The following is an 11,111-nucleotide window of genomic DNA, read 5'->3' as shown; positions in this document are numbered from 1 at the left end:
GGCCACTGGGGGCAGATTTATCAATATTTCACACAATGCAATGCAGCAAGGCAACTTGCTGCACTGCATGAAAGGGAGAGAGCAGAACTGCACCAATGCACCATATTTACTAAAATATGATGCATTTCTGCTCTCTCCCTGTAACGGCACACTAAATCCTACCTAGCTTTAACGCAGGTTCCCTTGCGACATGGTGGAAGGGTGCCTGTCTTACAGGCAGAATTGATTTTGTACCAGTAACGATATCTTCCTGCAGAAAAACAATCCATAGAGGTATTTTCCTTCTAACGCCTCTGCTGGAAAGATATACCATTTAGACACAAACAAAGGTTTATTAACCCTAGTAAATCTGGGGTTGCATCGAAATCCATGGGTGGACGCATGGGAATACTCATGCTCCACCATGAAATGCCTACCCAATGTAAAGGAACACAAGGCAACGATTGATGCTATTTTGAATTACACTGGATTTACTAAGCCACGAAGAACCAAGCGCAAGGTGGCTTTGCCTGGCTTAGTAAATCCCACTAAAGAGCTTGTGTTGCCTTGTGCCACCTTGCATGATACAAGTGCAATGCAAGTCCTTTGTAAATATGGGCCTAGCTGTATTGCAGATGTTCCCTAAACTTGAAGAGAGTCTTGAAGAGAGTGGAGGAAGGGGCGAGATGACTTAATCAAGTGACAACTCTCAAAAATCATAGTATGAAAGTAATGTTAACAGAAAATGTGAAAATGCTACAGTCAAAAGATGCTACAGTCAAAGATATATGCCAAACACTGGAAACTAACAGTAAATGTAAAGGTAATGACTGAGATATAAAGGGTAATGAAAACACCATAGTGGAAAGCTCCAGACCATGTTTGCTGTTTATTGCAAAATAAAGAATGGGGGAAATCTAATGATACTTTCAATTAGAACATTGGAATGTTGCCAGCCCCATGGAAAACAATGGAGCGCTCCGGGCTTATAACGGCTGGTATAAGCCCCGAGCTCCAACATTCCAATGCTTCTTTGTGGCTGTGAACAAAGGCTTCAGGGAGCCTGAGGGGATTTGAATCCCCTCACGCTCCCTGAAGGCTTCGTTTTATTTGTTAGATCATTCTGCCCTCTAGTAGCAGAATGTTCTAATAGCCTTATAGCCCTTCGTTGCTGGGCTATACCGGCTTTTAAAGTTCCTCTGCTTTGTTAAAGTCCCTCGCCTTCGGCTCGGGCCTTTAATAGCCAATATAGCCCGCTACGGCGGGCTATAAGGCTACATTAGAACATTGGAATGTGGAGCACTCCATTGTAGACAATGGAGTGCTCCATGCTTCTACGGGCCGGTAAAGGCCCGCAGAGCAACATTCCAATGTTTTACAAAAGCCACTCGAAGTTCGAGGGGATTTAAATCCCCTCGAGCTTCGAGAAGCCTTTGTTTAATTTGTTAGAACATTCTGCCCTCTAGTGGCAGAATGTTCTAATAGCCTTATAGCCCTTCATAGCAGGGCTATACCGCTATTAAAGTCCCGCTGCTTTTGTTAAAGTCCCTCGCCTTCGGCTCGGGCCTTTAACGCTGCAGCGGGCCTTTAATAGCCGGTATAGCCCGCTACGGCGGGCGATAAGGCTATAGTAAATCATGAATGAGAATATTGTGGAATTTGTTCTATTTAATGGCTAAGACACTCTCGATGGACAGGCCCCTTTAAAACTGGCACTATGATGTGTAGAAACATAAATACTTAGATAATTGTGAGCGCTACAAGAATAAACAACTTTAGGGAAGAGTCCTTTCACAGTGGTCCAACAGTATTACAGATTTAATATACAAAATTTCAAGGGAGCTTGAAAGCATCTAGACAAACTGCCATTGAGGATATAAAACCCAATATTATCTCAAAAGACTCCCACAATGGTTTTGCCTCTGCTAAATGCAGGAGCAACCCTTAACCCAGACAATCCATAAACTTAACATATGCTTACTTCGATTATATTTTTTAATATACAAACACACTCTGAAAACTCCAGTAAAGTGTGGCAGGTCCTCAGAAGACACTAAGCAGTACTAGACTTTAATGGTGGACCCTAAGTGAAAAACAGTGCAAGAAGCTGAATTGTGAGACTTTTGCTATAAAACCATTGTAGACACCTTTTTTGAAAACATATGGCCAACATTCTTTACAAAAATCCACCCTAGAAGAGGACCATCAGGAGAAGTGCAACTGGCTATTATGATGCTTTTTAAATCTCACCACTTAAATCCAAAGGCGAATATCTTGCAATTCCTATCAAAGTGAACTGTTTGAGTTTCCTTGTTTGGACAGTGATGGGTTATTTGTCATAGTAAATCTATTATCTAAAATAATATGCCATTCATTATGAGATCTGAATTAAAAAGAGATACTGTAGATCACTATTGGTAATTAAGTACAGTTTACCTGATGGTTTAGGCTAAGGGTGTCATCGTGTTCCTTCAGGGTCCTGAAAAGTTAAAGATAATTTATCAGGGGAATCAAATTTCTGTGCAACTATGGAGGAAGCAGAAATCATATTTTCTTAAATTTCTGAAACTAAGGCCTAAGTCTGAGTATGATTCAAAACAGAAGACGTTCTTGCAAATCGTAGGGTAGCAGGGAAACCCAGACGTTATGCATTGTTAAAAATGATACATCCCATATTTTCCACCCTTATATGTATGCTGTTACAAAATCTGGCGATCATCCAGGTGTATGTCAAACAGTTCATAGAGTCCCCTCTCTGTACGTATTGTAGAAGTCTATCTCTAATGCTCATAGGTGGGTGCTAACTGTAACTACTTGATACACGTACAGTTTTTCTGCTCCAAGAACCCCAAATTAACTTGTGTGATGGAGTTAACATTATTCTGCCTCTTTACCACAAGACTAAAACCCAAATAGTCATTTATTATGAGCCTTAGGTGCAGTGATTAATTTGTAAGAAAATCAATGTCGGGACATTCATCAGGAGGCCACTGCAATTTGCACCACCCTTTGTCTCTATCACCACTGACAACCACAGTACCTACACAACCACTATCACTAAGTGTGACAATTCAGGCTTTTGAAGGCTTTAGAAAAGGCTGTGGCTGCAGGTATTAGTCATTTTTAATGTATATTAAATCAATAAAAATGGTTGTTCTGCTCATCTCTAAATTACATGAACAGTGCTGCCATGTGGCACACACAGTCATAAGTGCCGGTACTGACAATTAAGTTCCGGGCCGAGCACCAGAAAACACAGACTCAAATTAAGCACTGCTTAAGTGCCAATGAGTGTTGACATGTTTCTGCTTTCTGCACTTTCACAAAGAGTCACACACATTGATTAGGACAAATGAGGTTGGGAATGGTGATCATTCATACCTTATATACATGATATTTCATACAATATCATTTTCAAAAGGATATCACCGATTGCCCTCCAAATTGTGAATGCGAACGATAGCAGAGAAAATGCTAAAATGCTAAATTTCTATTTTTAAGAATTCATCGTGAGTAAGTGAAAATTTACTTCATCAGGAGGATTTAGAACGTAAATTTGCCATTTCGTAATTAATTCTTTTGTCAGTTTATTTGGTTGCTTAATTCATCATGGTGAACATCATCAGCAACATTTAGTTTATCTTGGGAAATTTGGGAATTTTGCTATTTCAAGAATGGTATCTGACAATATCACATTGAGGATGGCATTAGATGTACTTCACTATATTAATGTTTTATTGGAAAAAGGTCAGGTATAACAGAATCTTCCAATGAATATTTGGACCACTTTGACCCCAATGCTCTCCTGAAGCTGAACCTCCCTCAATAAATCTCTTTGTGGGCAGAAACAGGAAATAATGCAGGAAATGACTATGCTTAATGTATGAATTTGAAAATAATGGTGGCCTGGAATTGGAAACCATAGGCCACTGGGGGCAGATTTATCAATATTTCACACAATGCAATGCAGCAAGGCAACTTGCTGCACTGCATGAAAGGGAGAGAGCAGAACTGCACCATTGCACCATATTTACAAAGATATGATGCATTTCTGCTCTCTCCCTGTAACGGCACACTAAATGCTGCCTAGCTTTAACGCAGGTACCCTTGCGACATGGTGGAAGGGTGCCTGTCTTACAGGCAGAATTGATTTTGTGCACACAATAAGGAGCTGTAGAGGGAAATAAACCCAAGTCGCCCTCCTCTCAATCGATAATCATCTACACAAGACTGGGTCTCTGAAGGTATAATCAACATCAACTGTGGTTCAAACCCTATAACATTAGGTGTTTTGTACTCCCCGCTTTTCCATATTTGAGGTAGTCACCAACAGCCATCCACCTTCAATTTGTAATTTAAAAAAACTTAGTAAAGAATTTTACTTCTGACAATCCCCACTAATGAACCTCTCAGTGTAAGAACTCACACATCAAATACACCGGGTGTTTCTACAATCCTTTGAAAAAATGTGAAGAAGCAAGTAGTGGATAACTACGCCCATTGATACAGGACCCCCTTGATGAACTTTTAGAGATCATCAAGAAGATGGTAGGCGTTGCGAAAGAAAAAAAGTGGATCACGACTAAGGAGGCGAAGTTCTTGGTCAATGAAAAGCCAAGAACTCCGGCCTTCTATATTTTACCGAAAATCCATAAGCCACAACGCCCCCCGCCTGGTCGGCCCATTGTATCAGGGATCCAATCGGTGTTGGAGCCCCTCTCACAGTTTGCCGACTTTTTTCTTAGGGAGTCTGTTATTAACCAACAATCCTTTGTCAAAGATACAACTGAAATTCTGAACATCTTAGAGGATTTCCATTTTGACTCAGGTAGTGAACTGCTGGTCACCATCGATATAGAGTCACTCTATACGTGATTACCACAGGATGCTGCGCTGGTGGCAACAGCGCATGCTCTTAAGGGACAAGAGTGGTTCTATGATGCTCCACAATCCTTCGTGTTACAGTGCATAGAACTTGCCTTAACACGGAATTATTTCTGTTACAAAGACAACATGTACCTTCAAACCACGGGTACCTCAATGGGCGCGACAATGGCGCCCAGTCTGGCCTGTATTTATGTTGGCCAGTTTGAAGAACACGTCATATACCATCAGTCTAATCCCTTCCAGAACAAGATCCGTCTCTGGAAGAGGTATATAGACGACGTGTTCTGCATCTGGTCGGGACAAGAAGACGGGTTGTTGGATTTTCTTAACTGGCTCAACCATCAGGACCCCAGCCTTAGGTCCACATGGAATTACAGCAGCCAGACGGCAGTTTACCTTGATTTGGACATTTATGTAGAAAGGGACACATTATGCTCCCGAGTACACCAAAAACCCACAGATAAGAATTCACTTCTGTCCTACAATTCATACCACCCCAGAGCGCTCAAGGATAATTTACCTGTTGGGCAGTTCCTTCGGTACCGAAGGAACTGTTCATCCACCGCAGCATTTCTGGACCAGTCAGAAGGTCTTTGTGCGAAACTTGAGATGAGGCAGTACCCTCGTAAGATTATTAGACAAGCAAGAAAAAGAGCAATCAATACACCACGGAGTGTATTGCTTCAGAAAAATGAAAAAACAAAAGACGAATGCTTGCCTGTAGTCATGACGTTTGATCCTTTAGCCACAGGGATCCGCCAGTCTATACGCAAACATTGGGCATTATTGTCTACTAAGGATTTCATCATGCCTCCCCCTAGGTTTGCCTTTAAAAGATCTAGCAACCTAAGGGATAAACTTGTACATACACGTGTGGAAGTGGCACAGAGGTCGACAGAGTAAACTATCCCTCCTGGACACTATCCGTGTGGATTATGCTCTGTATGTGGACTTACCAAGAAAACGCTGAGCGTCACTTTAAATTCAGGAAAGATCTGGTACTTGAAATGTTTCAGCAATTGTAACACCGCGAATGTGGTCTATAGATTGACTTGTCAATGTGGCTTTCAATATATAGGACTCACAACGAGGAAGGTGAAGGTCAGAATGCAGGAACATCTGAGCACGATTAGAGCAGGCAAGCTCACCACCAAATTGGTGCAACATTGCCATGCTACTAAACACACTTTCACATGGGTGGTACTCGAGAAAATAATAGGTAACCCCCAAAATGTCGAGGACTTATTGGCCTCAAAAGAAGCACGATGGATCTTTCAGGAGAAGTCCGACCAAATCGGGTTAAACGACCAAATTGAATGGAGTAAGGCAAAATACTGAATGGTAAAATATTAGGCCATATTAAGGAACTGAAGAATATCCCCCTCTATCTGCTAGGGTGCAGTGGATGTAACCAAGAGACAGTACAAGCCTTTTTTGATTACAAGACGACAGCTCCTTTATATTAGGATGAGTCATTTATAATAGGAATAGGGCATTACTCACTATTCTTTGACTCTGGAGTAGTTACTGATGGGCCCCCAGTTATCCTTTAAATTAGGGCTATACGTCAATAAACATAATACTATAAAACACAAAAGATAAGATCAGAAAATAAAGTAAAGGAGTTGAATACATCCAATACAGAGAGATGGGTATGAGAACTAATTACCACTAGACAGGGTCCCCTCGAGAAAGTAAAGGGCGATGCAATAGGGTGCTCAGGGTTGGGAATTTGAGATTGATAACAACTATCTGTTTGCAGAATGCCAGGTGACTCGTTATCCCAGTCAAAGATGGCGCCCTTAGTTTCAATACTGTCACGTGGACCGGATGGGAGGTGGTTATGTATTAGCCCCTTGAGAATTACTAACAAGCTCGCTCTTGAGGAGGAACAGTAGGTGATCTAAGTCTACCTGTGGTTGTTTGTCAGTGCATAAATGTGCATAATAATGTTCTTGACAGATAGTGACACGATGAGTAAGTGAACGAAGACTATTTGTATTTGGTTTAATCTCCCCAACCCAAGATGGCGCTCATAACAATGACGCGGGGACGTTGGCGTCTTCACGTGAAAGAATAAAAACAGATACGGGAGGTGAATACGGCTAACCGGTGGAGTTAAGAAGCTCCGTGAGGCTTTGGGTGGTAAGGAGGTTTGATTGAGAATATTCTTATTAACCCCCGTTTGAATATTTTCACCATCCGTAACTCCTTTGGAATTACCAACTTATTCATGTCGTTAGGAATACGAGTAATAGGTGAATACTCCCCACCCTTTAGCGTTTCGTCAGTGTATTAGATGGTTGAGACGCTGATAAATGGCAAAGTGATGAGAGAAAGAAGTGGGTTCCATTTTTCAGTATCTGGTGCGGTGAGATACTTGTGAGGATACTGAGATATTTATGGATAACGATGGGTTTCTTCTTTACTCTTGGTTTAAGAAAACATACCGGGTTATCTGGAATGCCGGTTATGAGTGTGTATACATATACAAAAAAGAAGAGGAATATAAATAAGCAGGGGAACCTCGATGTAGCCCAGTTATATCTCGGGTTGCTAAATGGAGAAGATAACGGAGGTAATAGGGACTAATGAGAAATGTTATTACCTCTAGATTCGCATAACAGCTAAATGCGGATCCACTACGAGGACTCATATATGGAGCCCGTATTGTGACCTGTAAAAACGAGCTGGTACGCGAGGCCATGGCTCAAGAAGGGTAATGAGTGCATCGAAGTGAGAGATATATATCCATCAAAGTAGAATTGGTTATTAAGTGAGAATTATGTGTGTTGTGTGTGTTTTTTACTTTTGGCAGTCCCTGAATGAAATTCTAAGAAGTGTCCCTGACTAGTGCCAAGTGACTGTAGTTGCCCTGAAGAAATCGCTACAAATACCTTTGGCGATGAAACATGTTGGCACAGTACAATGGTATGCATATTAAGCTACCTTTTTAAGTTTTGAATTGGGTGCACATCTAAGGAGGAATAAAGTTTGGCCTATAGAACGTGCACCTTTTTCACTTTTTATTTTTCACAATTCAGTCGCATCTTGGTATGTGATTTTCTCACCACTTACCTTTACATTTTGGGTTTATTTTTGTGGACACTTTTTTTATTTATTTTGGGGGCAAGATGACAACCGATGATAAAATTGGGCAGAGCTGGTGAGTACCAATCAGCAAGCTCAGTTGGTGTTGCGCACGTGAGGTGTCATCTTGCTTCTTCACATTTTTTCAAAGGATTGTAGAAACACCCAGTGTATTTGACGTGTGAGTTCTTACACTGAGAGGTTCATTAGTGGGGATTGTCAGAAGTAAAATTCTATACTAAGTTTTTTTAAATTACAAATTGAAGGTGGATGGCTGTTGGTGACTACCTCATATTTGGAAAAGCGGGGAGTACAAAACACCTAATGTTATAGGGTTTGAACCACAGTTGATGTTGATTATACCTTCAGAGACCCAGAATTGATTTTGTACCAGAAACGATATCTTCCTGCAGAAAAACAATCCATAGATGTATTTTCCTTGTTACACCTCTGCTGGAAAGATATACCATTTAGACACAAACAAAGGTTTATTAACCCTGGTAAATCTGGGGTTGCATCGAAATCCATGGGTGGACGCATGGGAATACTCATGCTCCACCATGAAATGCCTACCCAATGTAAAGGAACACAAAGGCAATGATTGATGCTATTTTGAATTACACTGGATTTACTAAGCCACGAAGAACCAAGCGCAAGGTGGCTTTGCCTGGCTTAATAAATCCCACTAAAGAGCTTGTGTTGCCTTGTGCCACCTTGCATGATACAAGTGCAATGCAAGTCCTTTGTAAATCTGGGCCTAGCTGTATTGCAGATGTTCCCTAAACTTGAAGAGAGTCTTGAAGAGAGTGGAGGAAGGGGTGAGATGACTTAATCAAGTGACAACTCTCAAAAATCTTTGTATGAAAGTAATGTTAACAGAAAATGTGAAAATGCTACAGTCAAAAGATGCTACAGTCAAAGATATATGCCAAACACTGGAAACTAACAGTAAATGTAAAGGTAATGACTGAGGTATACAGGGTAATGAAAACACCATAGTGGAAAGCTCCAGACCATGTTTGCTGTTTGTTGCAAAATAAAGAATGGGGGAAATCTAATGATACTTTCAATTAGAACATTGGAATGTTGCCAGCTCCATTGAAAACAATGGAGCACTCCGGGCTTTTAAAGGCTGGTATAAGCCCCGAGCTCCAACATTCCAATGCTTCTTTGTGGCTGTGAACAAAGGCTTCAGGGAGCCTGAGGGGATTTGAATCCCCTCACGCTCCCTGAAGGCTTCGTTTTATTTGTTAGAACATTCTGCCCTCTAGTGGCAGAATGTTCTAATAGCCTTATAGCCCTTCGTTGCTGGGCTATACCGGCTTTTAAAGTCCCTCTGCTTTGTTAAAGTCCCTTGCCTTCGGCTCAGGCCTTTAATAGCGAATATAGCCCGCTACGGCGGGCTATAAGGCTACATTAGAACATTGGAATGTGGAGCACTCCATTGTAGACAATGGAGTGCCCCATGCTTCTACGGGCCGGAAAAGGCCCGCAGAGCAACATTCCAATGTTTTACAAAAGCCTCTCGAAGTTCGAGGGGATTTAAATCCCCTCGAGCTTCGAGAAGCCTTTGTTTAATTTGTTAGAACATTCTGCCCTCTAGTGGCAGAATGTTCTAATAGCCTTATAGCCCTTCGTAGCAGAGCAATACCGCTATTAAAGTCCCGCTGCTTTTGTTAAAGTCCCTCGCCTTCGGCTCGGGCCTTTAACGCTGCAGCGGGCCTTTAATAGCCGGTATAGCCCGCTACGGCGGGCTATAAGGCTATAGTAAATCATGAATGAGAATATTGTGGAATTTGTTCTATTTAATGGCTAAGACACTCTCGATGGACAGGCCCCTTTAAAACTGGCACTATGATGTGTAGAAACATAAATACTTAGATAATTGTGAGCACTACAAGAATTAACAACTTTAGGGAAGAGTCCTTTCACACTGGTCCAACAGTATTACAGATTTAATATACAAAATTTCAAGGGAGCTTGAAAGCATCTAGACAAACTGCCATTGAGGATATAAAGCCCAATATTATCTCAAAAGACTCCCACAATGGTTTTGCCTCTGCTAAATGCATGAGCAACCCTAAACCCAGACAATCCATAAACTTAACATATGCTTACTTCAATTATATTATTTAATATACAAAAACACTCTGAAAACTCCAGTAAAGTGTGGCAGGTCCTCAGAAGACACTAATCAGTACTAGACTTTAATGGTGGACCCTAAGTGAAAAACAGTAGAAGAAGCTCAATTGTGAGACTTTTGCTATAAAACCATTGTAGACACCTTTTTTGAAAACATATGGCCAACATTCCTTAACCCTTTCCGTGCTCATGACGGAACCACTCCATCATGAGCCACGGGTGCGCTGTGCTCATGACGGAGTGGTTCCGTCATGCTGCGGCCGTTGGCGGCCGCTCCGCCCACACGGTGCTAATTTCCCGCCTGTGCGGGCGATTAGCGCAGTGGGCGGAGACGTGACGGAACCACTCCGTCATGAGCACAGCTCACCCGTGACTCGTGACGGAGTGGTTCCGTCACGAGCATAGCGCCACCGCAACTGCCCCCAAACCCCCCCAGCCCCGCGGCGGAATTCCTGCCACGGCGAAGGGGTTAAAAAAATCCACCCTAGAAGAGGACCATCAGAAGAAGTGCAACTGCCCATTATGATGCTTTTTAAATCTCACCACTTAAATCCAAAGGCGAATATCTTGCAATTCCTATCAAAGTGAACTGTTTGAGTTCCTTGTTTGGACAGTGATGGGTTATTTGTCATAGTAAATATATTATCTAAAATAATATGCCATTCATTATGAGATCTGAATTAAAAAGAGATACTGTAGATCACTATTGGTAATTAAGTACAGTTTACCTGATGGTTTAGGCTAAGGGTGTCATCGTGTTCCTTCAGGGTCCTGAAAAGTTAAAGATAATTTATCAGGGGAATCAAATTTCTGTGCAACTATGGAGGAAGCAGGAATCATATTTTCTTAAATTTCTGAAACTAAGGCCTAAGTCTGAGTATGATTCAAAACAGAAGAAGTTCTTGCAAATCGTAGCGTAGCAGGGAAACCCAGATGTTATGCATTGTTAAAAATGATACATCCCATGTTTTCCACCCTTATATGTATGCTGTTACAAAATCTGGCGATCATCC

The sequence above is a fragment of the Triturus cristatus genome, chromosome 10, assembly GCF_964204655.1.
Source record: "Triturus cristatus chromosome 10, aTriCri1.1, whole genome shotgun sequence".
In the NCBI taxonomy this organism is placed as follows: domain Eukaryota; kingdom Metazoa; phylum Chordata; class Amphibia; order Caudata; family Salamandridae; genus Triturus; species Triturus cristatus.
This window is presented reverse-complemented; position numbering follows the sequence as displayed.